Raw genomic sequence first — 27,858 nt, 5'->3', positions numbered from 1 at the left:
AGAATCATTCAGTGGTGTGGGAGAAGATTGCTTAACCTGCTATGGATCAGACTGTAAAATATTAGAGTTCCATATACGGAAAAATCAGGCAAGAGTGGTAAAAAATATTCGGAAAAAGAAAATGATAGCCCTTGCTTTGGAGGATATTAGAGCACATTAGAAAATGTCATTTTTATAAAGCAACAATAATTAAAACAGGGAAGTACTAATAGATAAATAAATGGAGCAAATGCTAATGTATAAAAAAGTAAGTCAATTAAATATATTAAATTGCTATGTTATAAATTAAAATAATAAAGAAATAGGGAAGGAAATAGGAGATTAGAATTTGAGAAAATAGATTAGTTAGAAAAATAACAATTAAATTTCTCATTACATCATATATTAAAAATATATTCCAGGCCATTAAAGAGCTAAAAGTACAGTATCAAATCATTAAAAGATAGACCAAAAGGTAAATATGTATCAGAAATTACAATAATAAAAGGAAAACATTAAATTGTCACAGCACACCTTATTTTTAGTTTTAAACACTTATCATAAAAAATGAAAGAATATGAAAAACAAGAGAATATTAGTAATAAATTGGGTAGACAAAGAGTTAATGTTCACCAAATGTATAAAACATTTACTAGTCAATAAGGAAATAGAATCCTTTACTGAACATTTATTCAATCAGGAAAAATAATTTTAAGCTCCTACCTTGAGCCATGACCTCTGCATGGCATTTCCTGTTGTCTCTATGGTGGTTGGGAGATAGACAATATGTAACTAACTAGATGAATAAACACTTCCTATAACTAAAAGTCATGAAAATTACTGTAAATGAAATAATAGGGTCTGGCAAAACTAGGAGAGGAAGAAGAAACTAGGAAATATTAATTTAGTAATTATGATTTGTAGGGGTTGGAAGAGACGAGTATTTGTACTATACAAGCATTCTGTAATTGGGACTTAAGAAAAAAATGAGATGTATTTGAAAACAATTGATCACTATATAGGTAAATATATATAATGATTTATAAAAGTAAACACATATAACTAAAAATGTAGTCTCATTTTGAGCATCCATTCTTCTCTGACTGGGTACTATCTTCCTAGTCTCAGATAAATGGTTGGAGCCACCACCTGCTTCTATATTTCCTGTGTGATTCTGCATTGTCCTCTTCAGCAGGTTCTACAGTGTCCTTAAGTTCCAAGTTTTCCTTGCTGGTAGGGCCACTGTCTTCTTCAGCAGTTGGGCTTTTCTGTCCTCTTTTGAGAAGCAGTATAGTGGTTAGGACTTAGTAGTCAGGGCAACCTATGCTTAAGTTCTGTCTCCATGATTTATGCACCATGCAGCCTTCTGTAAGTCATTTAGCATCTCTGAGTCATACCTCCCTCATCTCTAAAATGAGGACAATGCTACTTCCTAACTTATGGATTCATTTTGAGAATTAAATGTAAGAACGTGAGAATGCATAGAAAGTGCCTGGCGCAGAGTGAGGGCCCATAAGTAGTAGTTGTTACAACTGACTTACAGAGTTTAGTCACTGTTGGAAGTGACTGACTGCAATACAGTATTTTTCTTTGCTTTTGCTCCTTCTCCTTTTTCTTGTCTATTTTCATACAATGGTCTCAGCAATAGATATATTTTACAAACATAAATTACACCAACTTCTCAGCAGGAAAACGGAAGTGCTCTGTATCATGTTGGGAGGGGCTGTTTATTTGGGAGATACTATGTTCACAGTAGAGTCCTCCCCACGCCCCCAACTCTCTTTTCTTTAGTAACAAGCTCCAGTGCCACTCAGCATGCAAGTTAAGGAATTCTTCATGCCAGCTCCTGGAGATCCCTCATCAATCTTTGTTCTCTCAGAGAGCACAGATTCTGCTAGTTTGTGGATTAGTAAGAGTTTCAGAAACAGGATTGCCTGCAGGAAAGAGTTTGCCACAGAGCTTTGAGATATTCCCTGACAGAATAAAAGAGGTGATGGGGCTGGGTTTAAGAGAAGATGAAAGATACAATTCTCTCAGCTCTTTCCTGGGCAAGGGGAACCAAATGAGCTAGGTCAAAGCCCAGAAAGCTCAAGTGAGTATAATGTTTCCACTACTTTTACCAGAGATGAAATTTCCTTCCTTTCATCCATCTGCTGATTACTAAATACATTTGAGAGGCTCAGAACAGGCTTTCTACACAGCTATCACTTCTCCTCAGCCAAAGAGGCTGCAGGAGGTTTTCTGTTTCTCATTATCTTATATCTCATTTGACCTATATTATACAGAAGACGTTTTCTTCTGAAAATTGAAGATTATTCCTTTAGCAGCCCAAGCTTTTAAATAAATTAACTGTTTTTATGGTTACATTAAGGACACAGACAAGCATAAGGTGTAGTCCCTGCCCAGAAATTGTAATTTAATAATAATTATACAAATGAAGAGCTAATACCTACTGATGTCCCTAGTGCATTATGCATATTATTTTATTTCATCCTCACAATGGCCTCATGAGGTGACTGCAATGATCATCCCCCTTTAATAGAAGACAAAATCAAGGTTCGGAAAAAGTGAGTAATTTTCCCAAGGTGGCACAGCTACTAAGAAATAGAGCTTGGGCCAGACGTAGTGGCTTATGCCTTTAATTCCAGTGCTTTGGGAGGCTGAGGTGGCAGATCACCTGAGGTCATGAGTTTGAGACCAGCCTGGCTAACATGGTGAAACCCCGTCTCTGCTAAAAAAAAAACAAAAAAGCAAACAAACAAAAAAATTGCCTGGAGTGGTCGCACGTGCCTGTAATCCCAGCTACTCAGGAAACTGAGGAACGAGAGTTGCTTGAGTCTGGAGGCAGAGGTTGCAGTGAGTCAAGATCGTGCCACTGCACTCCAGCCTGGGTGACAGAGTGAGATTCTGTCTAAAAGAAAAAAAAATTAGAGCCTGGATTCAAAACCCCAATTTGTTGGACTCAAAAGCCTGTGCTTTTAACCATTATTCTATACTGTTCCCTCTACTTGATAAGAGCAACATGTGCAGTAGATCCTTGACATTTGTAGATTTAATAATTTCCAATTATTTGCCAGTAATCCTAAAAGAAATAAATGGAATAAAACCACTTTTAAGATGTCTGAGGCATGAGTTAGAATGACATTCCCTGTGTGTCTGGGCCATGGGAGTCAGGGAGAGTCTCTAGCCTGCTGCCCAGTGTGCACATGGCTTCCCAGCTGTTTTCTTCGCTCATCCTCCCATATGTAGCAATTCTTGTGAAATGATGAAACTTGTATTTCTTCATGAACAACACTTTAAAAAAGAATGATAGTTGCATAATTAATGACATCAGTTTTGTGTTTGGTAGAGTAAGCAAGTTGGGAAAAGCTCACCTAAAGTTTTCATTTCAATTCTACTGAATTTCATGGTCAAAACTATAATCTAGACTATGTTCAAACACCACATATGGGGATGTCAACAAAGATCTTAGCACATATCTCTCAGGATTTTTGAGTGGCTGATATATTAAAGAATATATAACAGAGCAGTACAATATAATGAATGTTTCAGAAGGCAGGATTATCACTGCATGGTGCAGTTGACATAATATTGCTGGCAATGCTAGGTCTGGTCTATTTCATTGCAGCAGTGTTGGAAACGCTGAAAGGTTTGGTGATCTGGAACAGGGCCCACTCCTTAAAATAGAGTATACACAATTAGAAGAAAGTGTTGGCATGCACAACACCACTGTCTTCAAAGACAGACAGCTTATTTATTCATACAACAAATTATTTTAAAGTCCATTATATACCAGGCCATGGGTAAAGAATTGCATGTCTTCAGGCAGAAGAAATAGCAGAAGCATGCATATTACATACTTTGAGCTAACCAATCCTTCTGAGCCTCAGGATGATTTACAGAAAGGAGTGTCGGGCATAACAGGTTGATTGGTAATAATCACTCAAGCTACCTGCAGCAAGCTTCTAATCATGGACTTTTTTCCCAAGATAATTCCACCTAATTATTGATACCCAACTCATTCATCTACACATCATCCCATTTCTGCCTTTTGTTCAGTATGGTTACACTTTGTTTCTCTCACCCAACCCTTGGTAATCTTGAAAGCCTTTGACTCACTCATTCTCTGGGTCCTATTCTCCCAGCCCACTCGTATAAATTATGCCCCAGACAAATACAACTTTTGGCGCTTAAAAAATGCCACCAACGTACTTGAGAATGAGAGAGCTTTGATCAAAGGGCGTGGCTACAGAAGATATTTAGTCATATGGTGACTTAGGAGGGCAGTCTGTTCAGGCAAGATGTTCCAACATGGGGAAAGGTAATCCAAGAACAGATAATCATTAGAAATGTGGGCATTTGACATAAAGAAAGACTATTAGTAAGCAATGAAATCCAAAACCTTGGTCAGAACTTCAGAAAGTCACTGAAATCTTTAGGAGCGTCTAGAAGGAGGTGGCTTTATTTGGAGTCACTCACATCTTCATTTGAATTATTGTTCTTTGATTTACCAATTATGTATGTGAGACCTTGTGAAAACCATTTTCCTCTTTTGCGTAATGAAAATGATACTGTTTACCTTATAAGTTTTGTAAAGATTGAATAACATGTATGCAAAGCATCAACACAGTCATATTCAGAAAGTGGTAGTTTATAATGATGGTGACCATGCTGAGATTAGGAATTGTACACTAAGAGACCTGATGTGCAAGAGCCAGAGTGGTGGTGCATTCAGTTCACTTAAAAACACTTGAGTACCTATTTTGTGTAAGGCACTGGCTACCGATTGCTGAGACTACAGTAGTGAAAATAATCAATACGGTCTTTTCTTTCAGGATTTTAAAATCTAGAGGGCAGTATTATCAGCACCAGGAAACAAACTGAGGAATAGATTAGGAATAAGACAGTAGCAGACAAAAAATAAGGCCCCCGTTTGAGCCATTCTAAAAGGAATGGTGATGTAGTTTTTGAGTTTTAGATTTGAGACAAATATCTTCATTCCAGCCTACGTTTTAGGCTAGCCCTGGTTACTAGAGCAAGACCAAGTCTGCAGGTGGAGGTCAAAGGACCATAGATGAGTGGAAAGAGAGGAGGTGGCTGGAAATGTGACAACAGAACCTGACAATTAAGGAAGCTTCATCACATGCCTGACATGTAGTAAGTGCTTGGTAAATATTAGCCTTATTATTACTATTGTTAATTATCATTAGCAAACTCCTTCGTGCTGGCATAATTGATGCTTTCCCAATGATTCATAGTATTCTGATGTCAACACCAGTCATTATGCCTGGAAGCCAGACCATAATGTGCTCAGGGGCTACAGAGACAACTGGTTTCCATGTTGACTGAACCAAGCGGAGCCAAGCTTTTGGAAATGCTGGAGCTCTCGAGCCTCTTTAGAAAATGCATTTTCTGTCTTTCTTGCCAGTGTTAGGTGCTTGCTATCCCTTTCGCTATGTCACTGTGCCTACCTTCATTACTCCCTTGCAGTCTCTTTTAATATGCTTTGAGCTAAAGAGAAAGCCTACCTAGCATGTTACAATTTCATTTCATGAGAGTAAAATACATCGGAGACTATCTCATAGGCAAAATAGACCAGCTTTAGCAGCATTGAGGAGGGTGAGGACTGGATTAGAGATCCGGACTCTTGTCGGGAACTTGGACTTGCATTTATCAACTGTGAAAGAAGAATAATACTAATGGTCAAACAACTACTTCGGAGCGATGTGGGGACCACATGATATTATGTATGTGAAAGTGCTTTATGAAGCAGAGAATATTATAAAAATAGAAGACATAATGCATTTGCATATCTGTTTCCTGGACAGTAGGAATGGTAGAATCAATAACCCAGTCAGGGATGAAAGAGGCATTTCTGCAGTAGGATATTAAAGTTAGATATAATTTTCAAATCTGATGCCAACTTCTTAATCTGTATATTATAAAGAGTAAGATTATTTGTTGAATTTTAAGAACTCTTGGAATAAAGATGTTGCTCTAGGACTGATTTTAGTTCCTAATTCACCACCTTGGTTTTGGTCAAATTAAGTAACATCTGAAGGAACATACACAGGCAGATGACTTACAAGATAATTAAAATTTATTGAATATTAAAATCATTGTTATAGACATTCTCTGTGACAAACTTGGACATATTTTCTCATAATGGCAACTATTGAAATAAGCACCAGATAATTAAACTGTCTAGCATGCAAGTTAAATTCCCTAAAGAAATTTGATTACTTCATGTCAATGCAGCCTGAAACTATTATTAAGAGATGGCATATGTCACATGCTAATTTGCTTTATTGCATTAAGAATGAAAACTCAGCTAAATTTTGATTATTTTTATTTTAAAGACCCTCTAGAACTGATACCATAGTTGACATAAACTTTTTCACTCAATTCCATACTCTCAAGACATTTAAAACATTGATATAAGGATGTTTTGTATGTCAAAATCACAGTTCAACTAATTGTGATGTAATATGCCTTTTATATATATCGGTTTATCACCTCAGAATAATTTCATAATTATTAAATCAGCTTTATTGTATAATGGCTTCCTATTTCGTTTGAGAATTCGAATGCTTTTTATTGATTCACATTCATTGCTTGCTACCTGACATTGACGAGTTTAACACTAGAAATGGTATTAGCATGACATTAAGCAATATCTCAATACATTTCTATTTTAACAACTTATTTCAAAACTTGTGATCTATTAATTATGATTACACTTTGCTGCAATGACATTTTATTTCACTTTAATTGTGGAATACATCAGTATAGTTAACTCTTTGTACCTTTCAAATCATGGCTGAAAGTAAAGAGACATTGAGAATGTTGAATTTAGTTCTTAAAGTCTTTGGTCACAGAGGCGATACTTTCCCATGAATTAGTAATCAAACTCAAAGGCTCTTCAAGCAGCTCTGATGACCTCAGGTCCAGGACAATGAATCCTGAATGAACAGGTCTGTGTCTTTCAGGAAGGTCTATGTGAGCATTGTTATGGAATAAGAAATGAAAAAAATGCCTGGTTGGCTACTTTTCAAATATAACATTTGGGTTGCATCTGGCCCTTGTTGTGAACTCGCTTGTCAAATCATTGCCTGCATCCACTGAAGCCCAGTATAATCACAAAGGGTGGAAATATTTAGTTTCCACAATCCACTGGAAACCAATTAGTGCACTTATGACTTTGTCATTTGGTTTGGAAGGGAACTTAAAGCTCACCTATCTCAAACTCTTGTACAGTTTATAGAATGCCACAAATTAAGGGGCAGGAGTGAATTAGAGGTATTTCTCTTTCTATTATAAAGGTTAATAATTTGTTGAGTTGAGATGTCTGTCTTCAATATAATATTTAATAAGTATGATTTAATTTTAATATGTATAAATGATACTTGTGGTTAATTTTACCTCCTGAATTTTAAAGGAAAGATTCTGGCTTAGCTAAAACATGCACACTCTAACACCTCTCTGTAATGCTTAAGCCACAGATAATTGCCATTTATAAGAGAGGAATAAAGAACACACTGATTTATGAAGTTACTAATTTTTCTTCTCCACTGTGACGTGACAAACATACAATCACATGTCTTATGAGGACAGAAACATTAATTACTAATATAGTTAATGCAAAAAAAAGTCCAAATCTAGTCAAATACATTTTCTGGGTTTACATAAGATTTACTGTAATAATCCTGGAATTATTTCTGCCTGAAATTGTTTGCTATTTAATATGCTTATTTTGTTAGCATTACTTAGCATCTATCAGTGTTATATTCTTTGAGATGCTTGCATATTACACCAAAAGCTTTTAGACTTTAAAATGGAAAGAATTTCCAAAGACCATTATTACATTTCCTAGAGTAGTCCAGTGAGCACAGACTGACAAAGAAAGCAGGGACCTTGAGAGATCTTTATTACAGTCATGCGTCACTTAATGATGAGGGTACTGTCATTAGGTAATTTCATCATATGAACATCATAGCATGCACTTACACAAGCCTAGATGGTATAACCTACTACACCCCTAGGCTACGTAGTATAACCTATTACTCCTAGGCTGCAGACTTGAACAGCATGTTACTATGCTGAATACTGTAGTCAATTACAATGTAATGGTATCTAAACATATCTGAACACTGTACATTTAGGCGACACTAAATTTATTTATTTATTTATTTATTTATTTTTGAGACACAGTCTCACTCTCAGCCAGGCTGGAGTGCAGTGGCAGGATCTTTGGCTCACTATAACCTCCCGCTCCTGGGTTCAAGCGATTCTTCTGCCTCAGCCTCCTGAGTAGCTGGGACTAAAGGTGCGTGCCACCAAGACTGGCTAATTTTTTGTATTTTTAGTAGAGATGGGGTTTCACCATGTTAGCCAGGATGGTCTCAATCTCCTGACTTCATGATCCGTCCATGTTGGTCTCCCAAAGTGCTGGGATTACAGGTGTGAGCCACTGTTCCTGGCCTACACTAAATTTATTAGAAAGTTTTCTTTCTTCAATAGTAAATTAACTTTAGTTTAATGTAACTCTAATTTATAAAAAAACTTTTTGACTCTTGAAATAACACAGTATAAAACACATCATGGAGCTGTACAAAAATGTTTTCTTCCTTTATATCCTTATTCTATAAGCTTTTTTGTATTAATTTGTTTTTATTTTTTAAAACTTTTTGTATAAAATAAAGATATGAACAGACATTAGCCTAGGCCTACACAGGTTCAGGATCATCCATATCACTGACTTCCACCTCTACCTCTTCTCCCACTGGAAGGTCTTCAATGACAATGCATAGGGCTGTCGTTGCCCATGATAAAAATGCTGCTTTCTGGAATACCTCCTGAAGGACCTGCCTAAGTTTGTTTCACAATTAACTTAAAAAAAAATAAGTAGAAGGAATACACTCTAAAATAACAATAAACATTACAGTAAATACTTGGTGATCGGTTTTCTTCAGCTCAATTGTAATTTATAGAATCACTGTTGCATATGTGGTCCATGAATGTTATGCAGCACATGACTGTATTTCTGGATAAAGAGAGAATTGCTAACCAGCCCTTATATCATAGTCTAGCATCTCAAAATGCTAAATTCATAATGTTGATGATTTATTTCAAATCTTTCTTGTCTGGGTCATGGATGATCCTGAAGACTCAGGATGTCTTGCCCCCCTTCCCAGACTATGCATGAGCCACCACAGCAGACTGTTATATATCCCCATGTATTCTATCTCTCGTGCTTATCTTCTTTGAAGCACAACGGTGGTGTTTCTTGTCCTGTTTGTTCAATTATCTAAATATATCTTAGTTTCTGATGACCTTCAAAGCCATTCCAAAAAATCTTGGAATTCCCCGAGTGCTCCAAGTTCTCTTGCCTCCACATCCACGGGTAAGTCATTTTCTCTGCCCAGAACTTGCTTTGCCTCTTTTTTTTTGCATCGTCAACTCACAGTTAACTTTCAAGGCTGTGTTCAGGTTTCTTATGTGGTTAAACATCCCTGTCCTGCCTCATTCTCAAGGTGTATTACCTGTCTCTCTTCATCTTCTGCCTCATCACTCTCTGTACAACCCCTAATAACTTATTACATGGTATAGTAATTATTAGTCTACTCATCTCTCTCCTTCCCTGGACTGTTCAGAAGACAGAGATGCTGTTTTATATAGTAAAATTCCAAATAACAGTGTCCAGAAAATGACAGACTCACAGAAGAGAACTGTTGATTGAATGAATAAATGAGTAAATGGTGATGTGTAGTTTAGATTTACAGGAAGAAGGCTGACCTTTGGCTGAAGAGTATGTCTATTTTTTATGAGTCAGTTTCCTTCCAAGTTGACAAATATGGTTTCGACCTAGAGGTTAGAGTAATTATGATTTGCTTTCCCATAAAATCGCATTCTATGAGATGGCACAGATCTTCCCTGATGTCAATCAGAAAACTGGCACCTGAATGTTGAAAGAATTCACAAAATTGCGCAAGTGTATACATGTCTGAGGCACTGGCTGGAAATACAGGCAAATCATGATATGCACAAACTCAATGTGTGTCCTTCATTTACTTTATACTAAAGATGGTTGTGTGGAACCAAAAAAGAGAATTTTAGACCAATATCCTTGATGAATATTGGTGCAAAAATCCTCAGTAAAATACTGGCAAACCAAATTCAGCAGCACATCAAAAAGCTTATACACCATGATCAAGTGGGCTTCATCCCTGGGATGCAAGGCTGGTTCAACATATGCAAATCAATAAATGTAATCCAGCATATAAACAGAACCAAAGACAAAAACCACATGATTATCTCAATAGATGCAGAAAAGGCCTTTGACAAAATACAGCAGCCCTTCATGCTAAAAACTCTCAATAAATTAGGTATTGATGGGACATATCTCAAAATAATAAGAGCTATCTATGACAAACCCACAGCCAATATCATACTGAATGGGCAAAATCTAGAAGCATTCCCTTTGAAAACTGGCACAAGACAGGGATGCCCTCTCTCACCACTCCTATTTAACATAGTGTTGGAAGTTCTGGCCAGGGCAATCAGGCAGGAGAAGGAAATAAAGGGTATTCAATTAGGAAAAGAGGAAGTCAAATTGTCCCTGTTTGCAGATGAATGACATGATTGTATATCTAGAAAACCCCATTGTCTCAGCCCAAAATCTCTTTAAGCTGATAAGCAACTTCAGCAGTCTCAGGATACAAAATCAATGTACAAAAATCACAAGCATTCTTATACACCAATAACAGACAGAGAGCCAAATCACGAGTGAACTCCCATTCACAATTGCTTCAAAGAGAATAAAATACCTAGGAATCCAACTTACAAGGGACATGAAGGACCTCTTCAAGGAGAACTACAAACCACTGCTCAATGAAATAAAAGAGGATACAAACAAATGGAAGAACATTTCATGCTCATGGGTTGGAAGAATCAATATTGTGAAAATGGCCATACTGTCCAAGGTAATTTAAACATTCAATGCCATCCCCATCAAGCTACCAATGGCTTTCTTCACAGAATTGGAAAAAACTACTTTAAAGTTCGTATGGAACCAAAAAGGAGCCTGCATCGCCAAGTCAATCCTAACCCAAAAGAACAAAGCTGGAGGCATCATGCTACCTGACTTCAAACTATACTACAAGGCTACAGTAACCAAAACAGCGTGGTACTGGTACCAAAACAGAGATATAGATCAATGGAACAGAACAGAGCCCTCAGAAATAACGCCGCATATCTACAACTATCTGATCTTTGACAAACCTGACAAAAACAAGCAATGGGGAAAAGGATTCCCTATTTAATAAATGGTGCTGGGAAAACTGGCTAGCCATATGTAGAAAGCTGAAACTGGATCCCTTCCTTACACCTTATACAAAAATTAATTCAAGATGGATTAAAGACTTACATGTTAGACCTAAAACCACAAAAACCCTAGAAGAAAACCTGGGCAATACCATTCAGGACATAGGCACAGGCAAGGACTTCATGTCTAAAACACCAAAAGCAATGGCAAAAAAAGCCAAAATTGGCAAATGGGATCTAATTAAACTAAAGAGCTTCTGCACAGCAAAAGAAACTACCATCAGAGTGAACAGGCAACCTACAAATTGGGAGAAAATTTTCGCAACCTACTCATCTGACAAAGGGCTAATATCCAGAATCTACAATGAACTCAAACAAATTTACAAGAAAAAAACAACCCCATCAAAAAGTGGGTGAAGGACATGAACAGACACTTCTCTTTTTTTTTTTTTTTTTTTTTTTTATTATACTTTAGGGTTTTAGGGTACATGTGCACAATGTGCAGGTTTGTTACATATGTATCCATGTGCCATGTTGATTTCCTGCACCCATTAACTCGTCATTTAGCATTAGGTGTATCTCCTAATGCTGTCCCTCCCCCCTCCCCCCACCCCACAACAGTCCCCGGAGTGTGATGTTCACCTTCCTGTGTCCATGAGTTCTCATTGTTCAATTCCCACCTATGAGTGAGAACATGCGGTGTTTGGTTTTTTGTCCTTGCGATAGTTTACTGAGAATGATGGTTTCCAGTTTCATCCATGTCCCTACAAAGGACACGAACTCATCATTTTTTATGGCTGCATAGTATTCCATGGTGTATATGTGCCACATTTTCTTAATCCAGTCTATCGTTGTTGGACATTTGGGTTGGTTCCAACTCTTTGCTATTGTGAATAGTGCCGCAATAAACATACGTGTGCATGTGTCTTTATAGCAGCATGATTTATAGTCCTTTGGGTATATACCCAGTAATGGGATGGCTGGGTCAAATGGTATTTCTAGTTCGAGATCCCTGAGGAATCGCCACACTGACTTCCACAATGGTTGAACTAGTTTACAGTCCCACCAACAGTGTAAAAGTGTTCCTATTTCTCCACATCCTCTCCAGCACCTGTTGTTTCCTGATTTTTTAATGATGGCCATTCTAACTGGTGTGAGATGGTATCTCACTGTGGTTTTGATTTGCATTTCTCTGATGGCCAGTGATGATGAGCATTTCTTCATGTGTTTTCTGGCTGCATAAATGTCTTCTTTTGAGAAGTGTCTGTTCATGTCCTCTGCCCACTTTTTGATGGGGTTGTTTGTTTTTTTCTTGTAAATTTGTTTGAGTTCATTATAGATTCTGGATATTAGCCCTTTGTCAGATGAGTAGGTTGCAAAAATTTTCTCCCATTCTGTAGGTTGCCTGTTAATTCTGATGATAGTTTCTTTTGCTGTGCAGAAGCTCTTTAGTTTAATGAGATCCCATTTGTCGATTTTGGCTTTTGTTGCCATTGCTTTTGGTGTTTTAGACATGAAGTCCTTGCCCACGCCTACGTCCTGAATGGTATTGCCTAGGTTTTCTTGTAGGATTTTAATGGTTTTAGGTCTAACATATAAGTCTTTAATCCATCTTGAATTAATTTTTGTATAAGGTGTAAGGAAGGGATCCAGTTGCAGCTTTCTACATATGGCTAGCCAGTTTTCCCAGCACCATTTATTAAATAGGGAATCCTTTCCCCATTTCTTGTTTTTGTCAGGTTTGTCAAAGATCAGATAGTTGTAGCTATGCGGCATCATTTCTGAGGGCTCTGTTCTGTTCCATTGATCTATGTCTCTGTTGTGGTACCAGTACCATGCTGTTTTGGTTACTGTAGCCTTGTAGTATAGTTTAAAGTCAGGTAGCGTGATGCCTCCAGCTTTGTTCTTTTGGCTTAGGATTGACTTGGCGATGCGGGCTCTTTTTTGGTTCCATATGAACTTTAAAGTAGTTTTTTCCAATTCTGTGAAGAAAGTCATTGGTAGCTTGATGGGGATGGCATTGAATCTATAAATTACCTTGGGCAGTATGGCCATTTTCACGATATTGATTCTTCCAACCCATGAGCATGGAATGTTCTTCCATTTGTTTGTATCCTCTTTTATTTCATTGAGCAGTGGTTTGTAGTTCTCCTTGAAGAGGTCCTTCACATCCCTTGTAAGTTGGATTCCTAGGTGAACAGACACTTCTCAAAAGAAGACATTTATGCAGCCAAAAAACACATGCAAAAATGCTCATCATCACTGGCCATCAGAGAAATGCAAATCAATACCACAATGAGATACCATCTCACACCAGTTAGAATGGTGATCATTAAAAAGTCAGGAAACAACAGGTGCTGGAGAGGATGTGGAGAAATAGGAACACTTTTACACTGTTGGTGGGACTGTGGAAGTCAGTGGAAGTCAGTGTGGCGATTCCTCAGGGATCTAGAACTAGAAATACCACTTGACCCAGCCATCCCATTACTGGGTATATACCCAAAGTATTGTAAATCATGCTGCTATAAAGACACATGCACACATATGTTTATTGTGACACTATTCACAATAGCAAAGACTTCGAACCAACCCAAATGTCCAACAACGATAGACTGGATTAAGAAAATGTGGTACATATACACCATGGAATACTATGCAGCCATAAAAAAAGATGAGTTCATGTCCTTTGTAGGGACATGGATGAAACTGGAAACCATCATTCTCAGTAAACTATCACAAGGTCAAAAAACCAGACACCACATGTTCTCACTCATAGGTGGGAATTGAACAATGAGAACACATGGACGCAGGAAGGGGAACATCACACACTGGGGACTGTTGTGGGGTGGGGGGAGGGGGGAGGGATAGCATTAGGAGATACACCTAATGCTAAATGACGAGTTAATGGTTGCAGCACACCAACATGGCACATGGATACATATGTAACAAACCTGCATATTGTGCACATGTACCCTAAAACTTAAAGTACAATAATAAAAAATAAAAATAAAAAAAAAAAGATGGTTGTGTGGAAAATATTTATTGTGCTTTATAAATTATTCATAATATAATTATGAATTATTCAAAATAGAATTTGTTTAAATGCTCAACACTGATATATATTTAAAATAATTCAATATAGGAATGTATCAACATTGTGTCAACCTTTCAGTTATTTATCTGCTATCTAAAGTGAGGTACCATTGTAGAACTGCAGACATAATTGAAATTTCAGTGATCCACATAGAATGGTATCCTAATGAAGTAAAAATGGAAATTACAGGAAATAAAGAAGAAAATGTTAAGAGAAAGAAGACAAAGAAAGATGTCAGAAGTTTTATCAAGATTTTAAATGCTAAAGTAAGACATCTATTATCATTATGCATCCTAGAAAGTACCTAGTATTTTGTATAAAAAAGAAAGCAATTAGGTCTCTGTTTACTTGAAGTTAGAGACACAATTACTCATGGCATGGAGGATGGGAGAAAGAAACATGGACAACTACCGCAAAACTTCTCCCCTCTTCTTGCCCCAGATTTGCCACTAAGGGTATATGTTGGAAATGCTTATTTTTTTTTAACAGGGAAATAAAGCTCAGATTGCTATGAACCTAAGTGAGATGGGCACAGAGTTAGTTTCTGAAGTACCTGGTAACTAACTTTCTTTCTTTCTTTCTTTCTTTCTTTCTTTCTTTCTTTCTTTCTTTCCTTCTTCCTTTCTTTTTTTTAACTTTTAGGTTCAGGGGTACATGTGCAGGACGTGTAGGTTTGTTACATATGTAAACATGTGTCACGGGGGTTTGTTGTACAGATTATTTCATCACCCACGTATTAAGTCTAGTACTCATTAGTTGTTTATCCTGATCTTCTCCCTCCTCTCGCCCTCCAGTAGGCTGCTGTGTGTATTGTTTCCCTCTATGTGTCCATGTAGTCTCATCATTTAGCTCCCACTTGTAAGTGAGAACATGCCTAGCCATATGCAGAAAATTTAAACTGGGCCCCTACCTTTCACAAAAATCAACTCAAGATGGATTAAAGACCTCGTTGTAAAACCCCAAACTACGAAAACCCTAGAAAAAAAGAAAAAAAAAAAAAAAAAAACCCTTGACAATACCATTCAGGACATAGGCATGGGCAAAGATTTCATGATGAAGATGCCGAAAGCAATTGCAACAAAAGCAAAAATTGACAAATGGGATCTAATTAAGCCAAAGAGCTTCTGCACAGCAAAAGAAACTATCAACAGAGTAAACAGACAACATACAGAATGGGAGAAAATTTTTGCAAACTTTCAATTATTTAGATGATCAGGAGTTTTTTCATTCTTTTCTCTTACCTCCCCAATGACCTTGTTCTGGAATCTCTATCAGCAGTCTCTGTCTATCCTGAGACCTCCCATCAGCTTACAGATATTCTTAGTATCATCTACTTTCCTCCGTCAGCTTCTATTCCATACAGACTTTTTTTTCAGTACAATCCTGAGATTTATCTATGCTTAAAATCTTTATTTTTTGGCCAGGCATGGTAGCTAATGCCTGTAATCTCAGCACCTTGTGAGGCCAAGTTGGGCGAATCACTTGAGGTCAGGAGTTCAAGACCAGCCTGGCCAACGTGATGAAACTCTGTCTCTACTAAAAATACAAAAATTAGCCAGGTGTGGTGGAGCACACCTGTAATGTCAGCTACTCAGGTGGCTGAGGCACGAGAATTGCTTGAACCTGGGAGGCAGAGATTGCAGTGAACCGAGATCGTCCCACTGCACTTCAGCCTGGGTGACAGAGTGAGACTCTGGTCTCAAAAAAAAAACTTTTATTCACTTTACATTTTCTTATCCAATCAGGCCTTGAAACTCACCATCCATCCAAACAACTTTTATAACAAGCATCAATGATCAAATCTTGCTGAAAAGGTTGATTTTCAGTGTACATGTGACTCACATCTACATACCTTTCAGCACAGTTGTTCATTCCCTCTTGAAATACCTCATCCTCTAGGCTTCTCAGTCTCATAGGCCTTGCTTTCTGATCTCAGCAGCTGATTCTTCCCAGTCTGTCATTTCTCTAAGTTTGGTGTGCCACAGGCCACTGTCTTTGCCTCTCTTCTTATCTGCACTCTCACTAAATTTAGATATCATCTATACCCCTTATTCTTCAACATAGAGACCTTATATATTGGACTCCATTCTTGATATCTCCTTTAGGATTGCTGTTAGGCATCTGAAACTTAAGAAGTTCAGACAGATGTATTACTTTATTTTCTCTATCCCCACTCTAGATACCCCTGCCAAATTCACTTCTCTCAAAGCCCTTCTCAAGTCACCGTGACTGCACTATCACTCACACCAACTGCTCAGGCCAAAAATGAAGAAATCAGCTTTTAATCTCTCTTTTTCTTCTTGCCACTCCTTAATCCATCAGTTAGTCCCATTCACTCCAAAATATATTGTGAATTCAATCACTTTCATCATCTCCCCACTTGTAGAGTAAGCCTCCATGTCTATCAGCTGGTCTACGGTGACAGACTATTGTGACAGATTCACTGGTATCCCTGCCTCCACCACTGTCTATCCAGTAATTAGTTTGACACACAGACAGCAGGCAGAGTGATTTTTAGAAAAAATCTAAATTCACATTTTTCCTTTGCTGAAAACACTTCAATAGCTTCCCCATTGCAACTAAAGCAAAATGCAAGCTCTTTACTCTCTGCCCTAAATGATCTGGCCTTGCCTACTGTTCTCACCTCACTTATTCCACCCACGTGGTCCCAAAGCCTTGAGGTTCAAGCTAGTTCCTGTCTCAGAGCCTGGTAGTTGCTGCTCCATCTGACTGGAACCCTCTTCCTTTATATCACTATGTGGCTGATTCTTTCTTCATATTCAGGTCTCAGCTCAAATTTCAGAGCTGCCCACCCTGACATTAGCAATCTCCTCACAGCACCACCCACCATCAAATGCATATTTTCTTTTTATGACACTATTTTATCTTCCTCAGAGCACAGTCAATAGCTGAAATTATCTTACTTAGTTCTCCATGAGTTTGTTAAAAAATTCCCCACTACTAAACTGTAAGTCCCTAGAGGGCCCAGACACTTGTTCCTCACTATAATCTCAGGGCCTAGGAAAACATTCAGTGGCATTTGGTGGCTGAGATACTGACTCAGGATGTCTCTGTATCATGCATTACAATTTATCTTTCTACTGAAGAGCTCACATTTTGATTGATAACGCATTTCTCAGAAATTGTCCTTGTGGAATTGTTTTGGGGGCTTATTATTTATTATCATTACTCTGGGGTTTATTATTAATCCGTTTTGGCTGACCTGTAGAAATTTGTCTTTTTTTGCTGCCTCTGTCTTGAGCCATCCAAGTCTGATACTCCCTCTGCCTCCACTACTGTCTCTTTATCAACATCACCATCTTGATCTTATCTCTATCACCTTTATCTAGAGATAAAGGTATTATCTCTAATACCTTTATCTAAACATTTAGTTCCTTTGAGGCTTTATTTTTATATTTCTCTTTTGTTTAAACACAAGCGAAAGGGCTTCCTTTAAAATGAGCATAATAATGGCAAACAACTGTATTTACTAAACATTAGAAACCATTATCATCATATCCAAGCAGCTTGCTGCTTTAGTTAATGTCTTCAAAAGATGAGACGTTTTAGCTGTTATTGAACAAAATCATTATGGGACAGGTCTTTACTGCAAAATTGGATATCCTTTAGATCCTAAAATAGTCTCACTTAGGATTTCCTGGTAAAATAGGGCTAGTCCATTCCATGTTTTCATGTCATGTTATACAGAGGCCCAACTCAATCCTTTGATGTTTGAGGTCATATTCACTTCCAGGGTAACTCATGTTTCTAGGCAATATATTTTAGATTTATTGATTTGTTCTGAAAATACACATTGAATCCCCACTATGTGCTAGGCACTGTGACATATACAGACAATTCTCAACTTAGAATGATTTGACTTAATGATTTTTTGATTTTACCATGTTGCAAAAGCAATACACATTCAGTAGAAACCATGACTCAAATTTTGAAGTTTGATCATTTCCCACAATAGTGAGATGAGATGTAATACTCTACACTCTTTCGCCATGCTGGGCAGCAGCAGTGAGCTCTGCAGCGCCCAGTCAGCCACATAATCAGGAGGGTAAACAACTGATACTCTGCAATGTTTCCAGAGGATTTTGCCTATTTATAGGCTGATAGAAGTGTTCTGAGCATGTTTAACGTGGTCTAGGCTAGGCTAGCCTATGATGTTTGGTAGGTTAGGGGTATTGAGTGCATTTTTAATTTAAGGTATTTTAATTTAATTTAAGATGTTTTATGATGTATTTTATGTGTGTTTTTTCATGGTATGTGTATTTTAAAGTGTGTGTATTGGGTTGTAAACTTTTTGTATGTTGAGGAGCATCTGTATTGGGAATGCAGCAGGAATGAGCAAAACAGACATGCTCTCTGCCTTCCTGGAGTCTCAAAAGGGAGGCAGATATTAATAAGATAATACATTTGATAAGGAAGAGGGGCAGGGAAATGCTGGGTAGAGAAGGGCTAGGTCCCTGGCGAGGGTTCCACCCTTGGGCCTGTGCCCATAGACCTAAGTGAGAACAGGCACTCCTGTTTTTGTGCTCGAAAGTTGCATTTCCAAGACCACTCTAGCCTACCACGCCTCCCCACCCCCATCCTGTGCCCATGTAAACCTGAGACTTAGCGGGCACACACACAAGCGGCTGAATGTTGAGAAGAGCAGAGGAACAGAGCTGCAGAGAACAGCAGAGAGGCAGAGAGCGCAGAGAGCAGTAGGGCAGCGCCGCAGAGAAGGGGGGAAGAGGTGTCTGAACGACGCCAACCGCCAAGAAGACCGGCGGAACTCCAGGCAAAGATTACCTCTCCTGCCTCCACCTTCCCACTCCAGCTCCCCATCCCGCTGAAAGCCTCATCCACTGCTCAGTAAAGTCTCCGCATTCATCACCTTTTAAACAGTTCGTGTGATCTGATTGGTCCAGGATGCCGGAAAAGAATCTGGGGGGTTAACAGGATTGGAGGTATTTAAGAATATCAGAATCAGATTATGTAATCAGGGTGCTGGAAAGACTGACATTACTGCATTTGATTTATGACACTTATATAGTAAACCATTTCAGGGAAATAGTGCCTCCCCTTTTAAAGCTGGTCATTAGGAGAAACTTCCTCATTGTCCAGGTGGCAGAGCACTAGAGCGTGTTACCAGAGGAAGTCATCACAGGTTCTTTTCAAGCAACCACTCATTTAATTCTCAGATGGACCAGGAAGCTTCAATTTGTTCCTTGGACACAGATTTCTTTCTTCACTCCAGCACTTACCTACAAATGTGGAATGTTGCACACAAGGGAGACGGAGAGAAATAATGAGAGTGAATGTGTTGTCAAATGACCAGGTTTTATGGTCTCTCAAGTCAAGGAGATTGATCTCCCTTTATTCCCTTCTCACTTGCAGATGAAACTCACAGATTTCAGAAAAGAAACCACAGTGTTGTAATGAGGTGGTGAGACTAAATCAGCAAATGAGAAGCAAAAAACATCCTAATAGCAATTATTCGACAGCCACTAAAATTTGCAAAAGATGCCAGTATCTCCCAGGAGAGTAAACAATCATGATGTTGAAATGTCAACTGTGCAAACAGCACGTTAAAAATGTAGTGCAAAATTTCCCAGCAGTAAGTATTTTTTCTTATGGAGTGTAGCAGTATGCACAATAGTCTGTCAGTAGCCCCAGGGTTGTAGCTACATCAGCAGAAATGTCTGTACTTCTTTGTCCATGATAATGGTGTAATGAAGTGAACTGCAGACATGCTGGCTAGATAAATTTACTATCACCAATTATTGTTTATATCTAATAAGCTTAAATGATAGAATCCAAATCCAACTCCCAAAAGCATCCATTTGACTGCTCTTCTTCATGGCTGCTTTATTATCTGATGCTGTATACATTTGGCACAGTCAAGAAAAACCTCCCTTTTGGTTGCCCTGGTAATGCCTTCTTCATATGTCCTCGGAAGTATTCCAGATTGGCAGCTTCTGAGAAGTAAGAAATGAATATAGAGGGTGGTCATATTATTTTAAAGGTAAACTATTTTTAATACACTCATCTCTATAGTTTAAGCAACATTGATTTTGTTTTGATTTAGCCTTTTATCATTGCTCCCAGTAATAACAGAGACATTTCTAACACTATATATGCCTAAATTTTAAGACAATATTGAGACAATTATTTGTACCCTTAATTGTGGCAAGCAACCACAGTTAAGGAATTAGGATTTGGGAATAGTGGATAGCGAAGTTTGGCTTCCTTTTTGGAATACTCGCTTTCAGAATTCTCCTGGGAAAGACCATTGCTACAATTCTTCAAGCTTAATGTTTCTGCTAGGGAGGGGAGTGGAAAGGAGCATGAAGATCGAATTTGCTCACTTCTCTCTTGATAGTCCTTTGGTGAGGCTTTCCTTTTAATGTTGACTCATTGCACCCTGCTGATTATCAAGTGGGGAAAAAAAGAGAACTCCTTATTGCAAAAAGGTCCCTGGGGGGTAAGGGCCAGTCTATGGAAGCACCACATATGTAATAGACTTAGAAAAAAGGAGAATGAGAACAATGCTACAATTTAGATGAAGAGTGCAAAATGAGTTAGTTGCTGAGAATAAAATGTTTTTCAATCCGAAGGGTCCTGAGGCCATGTCAGTGAATGAACGCTAATAGTAGTCAATGGATCACTAAATAACTAATGTGATCTTGATTTTAAGACTTGAATAGCAAATTAGACTTTATGATTCTCAGGAATTTAAAATTATTTATTCGGAGCAATGTGTTGTCCAGTGTTGAGGAGACTGGAATTATATGACTTTTATGTATCTTTTCGAATAGGATAATGTGGTTTTTGTGATAGCTTTATAGATAAAGCCAATTATAGCATATTTTCTTCCATTGGCACTAGGGGACTATTTTGTAGCATTGCTAAGCCATAGTAGTAGAAAGCTCTATATGAAAGGAGAGATGGTGTCTTGTGGCCAACCCCCCAAATGAGATCAAAGTCATAGATATTAATGTGGTCTAGGAAATACGTATTTGATCCCTACCATGATAGGGTTCTGTTTATATTATAGATATAATAGAAGTATGGTAATGGGTCATTTTGGCTAAGAGATCCAGAATTAAATTTATCATCTTTATTCAAAGCATAAATCTTCAGAAATAATGGAGTAGTGATTTGTCTTGTGCATTTCTATGGCTAGCCTGACATTTTTATGCTAGATGAGTGAGCATCTACCTTTCACATTATAAGGTCTATGCTAACATCTCCCAGATGTTTATTGAAAGTCCTCAAAGTAACTTTGCAGACTGTCACATAAAATTTCGCAGTAAATCTCCAACATATGAATATGTCATAGGACATATTTTATAAATCCCACATAATAGTAGAAAGCTCAAGATTGAATCTTTAACTCTTGTAAATGTTTTCAGAAACCTTTGGAAAGGATTCTAAATGATCGTAACACACAAGCAATTTCAAAATGTTCCTATGACCCTTGGCAATGGACTCACTCTTTAAACAGCCTGCTCACATTTTCCCAGCCATAATCTGTATTCTAACTCTTTGTTTTTTTTTTTCTTCTCTTTTGAAATTGATTTTTTTCTAGGAAGATGAGATGCTTACCCATTTCTAGAGGCCAGACATGATAAAGGAAGCTAATGATAAATATGTTAATGTGTATTTGAGGTCAAATAGGTCTCATAAAATTCAAATGATCCTTTCTGGTAAGAAATAAGATTCATTATTTATCTATGTCACCAGCTTCAGATGATAATCAATAAAGTTTCAAGGTGCTAAGGGGGTAATCTAAAGGCAGCTTTAAAAAATATACCATTTATTGAAACAGAGTACAACTTTCTGCTTATGGGACCTTTGGTAGAATACACTTGGTTTTGTGGAGGCAGCAGAGCCTGGTTATTAATGTGTCAGGAGAGAAGTTAGGACCTACAAATTCCAAAGTTGATGTTGTAGCAGCTCACACTGCCGTCTAAGGTCTCAGAAGGACCTCTGCATCTGTAGTGATTTAGAGGAGAGAGAACTGGACTTAAAATCAGAAAATTTTATTTTAATACTTGCTCGGTAAAATAAATTACCCAAGGCTCAGTTTCTTCATTTGTAATTTGGGAGAATAATACCTTCCTCTCAAAGTTGTTTCAGGTTTTTACGTATATGCAAGGTTAAGTGACTGAAATTACTTTGCAAATTGTAAAATGCATATCAAGGTGAGTGATTATTTTTATTATACAAGTACAAAAATGTTTTAAAAATTATTATACAAGTACCCAAGGCCCCAAGGAAGTGAAACACTCTAGCCTGACTCTACACTGCATTTATTCCTTTTTCAGTTATCAAAGACTCAGAGAATGATAGATGTCATTTTATGATCCATCAACATGATGGCTTGAAGAACATTTCAAAAAGTGTTGCTTGGATGCCTTGAACTTAAACCTATTCCACATAAAATTGGTCTCTTATTGTTATTCTCTAAATTGTTTTTCCTGGAAATTCTGTTTTAGAGAACTCTGGGTGAATCTCAGTGATTTTGGGGTCTGGGAGAAGAAAATACAGAGATTAGATTTGAAGTATGGACAGTATCAGTTCAGTCTTTAAGAACAGGAGAGGTAATTATAGGTAAATGATCATTGGGAGTCTAGGCAGAGTAGAGATGGGTGGGTGGAAACTGGGGAGCTAAGATAATTAAGGCTCTAAGTCTCAACTATCAAAAAATCTTAAATGACAGATAGTAGCTATTTGGTATTCTGACAAATCTTTCTATTTCAGAGAATTCTTATTGAGTCTCAGGCATAAATACAAATTAAGATAAAAATTCACTTATTGTTGTATAGAGAATGTTAAGTATATGCAAATGCTGGTAATCTTTTGCAGACATCAGTGGCATCAATGTATATATTAAGATTTGGCAGATGACTGATGCCCCAAGTCCATATTCAAGGGTAATAATTTAGTTTTTGGATGGAAATCTCCTCTAGTTTAGAGATCTGCAATAGGCTGATACCTTCTAATTTCCACCCTGTTCTGTGGATTCATGTTGTAACTCAGGGATTTCTATTTATGGCAAAATTATATAATCAGTTTACTCAAGTTGCTTTCCTAAGGGAGGGACTACTGAGAAAAGTCAACCTCTGGTGATAAGGTATCCCAGGTAGAAATTTTGCCAAACAATTACGGTGACATTATGTGGTACAGAGTCGACTGGCAACCAGACATTGTTTTAGGCACTCTGAATGACAAAGCAGATGGCTAAAGCAAATCATTCACATTAATAGATTTCTTCTAAAGTTTGAATTGTCTGATTTTGACTGTTTAGTTCAGGTGAACTGGAAAATTGCAGTCTCCACAACTCTGAGCAGTTATGCTATGTTTTCTCATATACATACCTATAATAAAATTCAATTTATAAATTAATTGAAGAGATTAATAACAATAATAAAATAAGACAATATAACAATATACTGTAATAAAAGTTTTGTGAATGTGGCCTCTCTCTCTTAAAATATCTTACTGTACTGTACTCACCCTCGTTCTTCTTGTGATAATGTAAGATGATAAGATGCCTATGTGATGAGATGAAGTGAGGTGAACGGCATTGGCATTGTCACAGAGCATTAGGCTACTACTGAACTTCTGACCATATGTCAGAAGGAGCACCATCTGCTTTGGGAGATCCTGGATCATCGAGCCATGATGACATCTATGATTGGATGTCACAGGCAGACGATGCTGATAACCAACAGGCGGGTATTGCATACAGCCTGGATTCACTGACCGAAGGGATGATTCACACGTCCCGATAGGTCAGAGTGGGACGGTGGGAGATTTCATCATGATACTCAGAATAGCATCCAATGGAAAACTTACGAATTGTTTATTTTCGGTTGACTATGTGTAACTGAAACCTTGGAAAGCAAAACCTTGAATAGGGGAGACTACTGTATTCTACCCATCACGTTTCCGGTTCTGGTGGGCTTTGCCAGTAGAGGCCACTAGGGGGAGACTGCAAGACTGAAGGAAGAGAAAGGGTTTGCTGCTTCTGCCCTTTGATTTGCTTTCTGTGGGTTACCTGACTGCTCTAGGTTCCTGTAAGCATCACCCCAGCAGAACTTCTTCAACTTGTTAGTGGTTCTTTTCCACAGCAGTGGCTGAATCCAGTGCTGTCTTTAAAAACTGGGCCGGGCGCGGTGGCTCACGCTTGTAATCCCAGCACTTTGGGAGGCCGAGGCGGGTGGATCACGAGGTCAGGAGATCGAGACCACGGTGAAACCCTGTCTCTACTAAAAATACAAAAAATTAGCCTGGCGTGGTGGCGGGCTCCTGTAGTCCCAGCTACTCGGAGAGGCTGAGGCAGGAGTGTGGCGTGACCCTGGGAGGCGGAGCTTGCAGTGAGCCGAGATCGCGCCACTGCACTCCAGCCTGGGTGCCTGGGTGACAGAGCGAGACTCCATCTCAAAAAAATAAATAAATAAATAAATAAATAAATAAATAAATAAATAAATAAATAAAAATAAAAACTGGAGATAATTGATAGCGAAACGAGCATTGGAAAGCTGGACAGAGTAGTGGTGGGTGAATGGAAACTAGAGAGCTAAGATAATTAAGGCTCTAAGTCTCAACTTTCAAAAAATCTTAAATGAGAGACAGTAGCTATTTTTCAATATTTGTAGAACCACTTTATTCCGTGCCCTCGGAGATACCAACATCAACCAGCAGGGTGAAGTTCTGAACCTGAGCTCTTCAGGGTCCCTCCTTGGAGCTCAAAGATTCCATCACCAGCTGAGCAACACCCCTTTTCCTCAGATGCCTGAATTTCAGCTTTATGGGGCTACGCCTCTAAGCCTCTAAGTATTTCTATTTCCAGTCTCTTGTTTCCTCAACTCAATGAACGGCAACTGCTTTGAGAATTTAAATTCATGATATCATAAATTTCTCCTATTATCCTTCCAACTACCTAATTAACAACTTTGTACTTAATTAACAATTCTTTTCATTAAAATTTCGCTCTTCAAATAACTGGCTAAGTCTCACCAATACATTTACTATCTGATGGTTTAATTAGTTACTTGGAAAACCTAGAAAGATCTTGGTTTTGAGCTAAATTTCTCTCTTAATGACTATCACCTATAAGAGCCTTTTGAACTGCAGAGTGCAACTTCTTCCTGGACTTCACTAGCTTCAAACCAGGTCATGGGTTTCACTGTAGTTCAGAGCTGCTTCAAAGTTACAGAACTAAGTGGAAGAACAAATGAGGTAGACAAGGCAGTGAGTAGGAAATGGCAGGAAAGCATGGATGGAAATGAAATGACTGACTTCTTGTTCAACCCCAAATTACAGCGATGGATCACCATTCTAGAACTGATCCATAAGATTCCAATAAAATGCAGGAACTGATCTGATGAAATGTCTCTCAACTTCCCAGTAAAATATCAAATAAGACACATAAATGTGAAAGCTCACCACTCTAAAAACATCTACTAATAATCAGCTTATTGCTAGAACAGAAGGATACTGCACAAACTACCAGCCAGTGGAAACAGAATAAAAAATATGAGATTGTTATTCCATGCAACAATGATATAACTAATATTCCTGGAAATGATTATTATGGACCAGGCAATTCTTAACACTTCATAGAAATTATTTCATTTAATCCTTATTAAAACTCAATGAGATAGATCCTATTATTTCTATCTTATGGGATGAGAAAAGATTAAGATTAGGATTCCTATCTTTGTGGATGAGGAAACTAAGGCATAGAGAGGTTAGGTGACCTAACCATTGCATTCAGTTAGTAATTGGCAGAGATGGGATTCAAACCCAGGTAATCTGGGTCCTCTGGCTCTTAATTCCTTTAAAGACTTCCATCCCTTTCCTTCGGCCATTTAGTTCAATTGGAAAAGTTACTACAGCTCTTCTACTGCATGGGCTCTGCTTTTTGGGGCAGTCAGAATGACACTCAATCACTTCCGCACTCTGATAAACATTTTTATTATTTAATATAGGCATCTTCAAGAAGAACGTATTTGGGAGAGGTTTAATTCCCACAGGAAAAACACCATAGGAGGTAGCAGAATTAGACATTCACCCCAGCAGACATGGAACTGACAGCTGTGTTATTTTTAAATGTACTTGATTGGTTCAGATCAGTGATTCCCAACAAAAAGGGCATATCAGAAACACCTGGGAAATTTGTTACATACACAAGCTGATGCCTTCTAAGATTTTGAACCAGGAAGTCTAGGATAGAGCCTAGGTATGTATTCTGTAACAGATGACTAGGTAGAGGAACTGTGTATCAGAAAGCAATGCAGCAGAGGATAAACAAATTCCAGCTTGGGTTACCAGAATCACATGACATGCCTGATGGCTGCTGACAACTGGGATTTGGTTTAGGCAATGTGCATGGTAACTTAGTGTCTATCTGTATTTATTAGAAGAGGATTTAGCTAGCACATAAGTGAATCCTAAGTTAGACAGTGCAGTCCAAGTAGCCTACTGGTTGGTAAACAGAGGGTATGGATGGGTTCCTTACTGTTTTTAGAATAAGAATTCTTCCCACCGATTAAACCAAAACCAAAACCAAGACTGGGTATGGTGCCTCACACCTGTAATCCCAGCCCTTTGGGAGGCAGAGGTGGGAGGATTGCTTGATGCCAGGACTGGGCATCAGAGTGGACCAAACTGGGCAACAGAGTGGAGCCCCCATCTCTACAAAATAAAAATAAAAAGTAAAAACAAACAAAAAATTAGCCCTTGAGCCCAAGAGTTTCAGTGAATTATGATCATGGCACTGCACTCCAGTCTGTGCAACAGAGTAAGATCCTGTCTCTGAAAAATAAAAATTAAAAACGAAACAATGAAGCAACATGGGCCCTTTACAAATGCTATAGAACAAGGCAAAGAAACTAAATGCTATAGAACAAGGCAAAGAAACTAAATGCTATAGAACAAGGCAAAGAAACTAAATGCTATAGAAAAAGGCAAAGAAACTAAATGCTATAGAACAAGGCAAAGAAAATAAAGGACATATTATGAAAATGATTTACTTTAGAAGCCAAAAGAAAATTGGAAAAGAAAAACCCTGACATTTACATAACAAGCAGGATAATTTGATTTTTATGAAACATGAAAAATTCACGAGAGAACATGCTGAGATAGACAATAATAGGATGGAATGAAAAGAAATAGTGTGATATGGAAAGAAACAGGAAAAGTAAATCCAATAATAGATTTCAAATTATGCTTTGGAAACATAAAAAGCATGGTAAATATTGCAAACATTGAATTAGTGAAGTGGAAGACCAAATTAAGAAAATCTTACAGGATATAGAACAAAAGGATCAACAACTATAAATAGTGAGAGAAAAGAGGGGAAAGTGGCTGTGTGTGTCAGTTAGAACTCAGACAGCTCCTCTTTTATTCCTATTGTCCCCTGTAATTATTAGCACTTCTCCCTTTTAATTTTCAAC

The 27,858-nt window shown here is 37.9% G+C and overlaps 1 protein-coding gene across 1 annotated transcript in view; it reads right to left on the bottom strand.

The window, feature by feature from the left end:
• GRIN3A (glutamate ionotropic receptor NMDA type subunit 3A) overlaps positions 1 to 27,858 on the bottom strand; it is a 176,580-nt gene that overhangs the window by 119,830 nt on the left and 28,892 nt on the right. The window lies entirely within an intron of this gene.

This window comes from Nomascus leucogenys, chromosome 1a, assembly GCF_006542625.1.
Source record: "Nomascus leucogenys isolate Asia chromosome 1a, Asia_NLE_v1, whole genome shotgun sequence".
Lineage (NCBI taxonomy): Eukaryota > Metazoa > Chordata > Mammalia > Primates > Hylobatidae > Nomascus > Nomascus leucogenys.
Note: the sequence above shows the minus strand (reverse complement) of the source record. Positions and strands in the feature narration are given on the sequence as shown.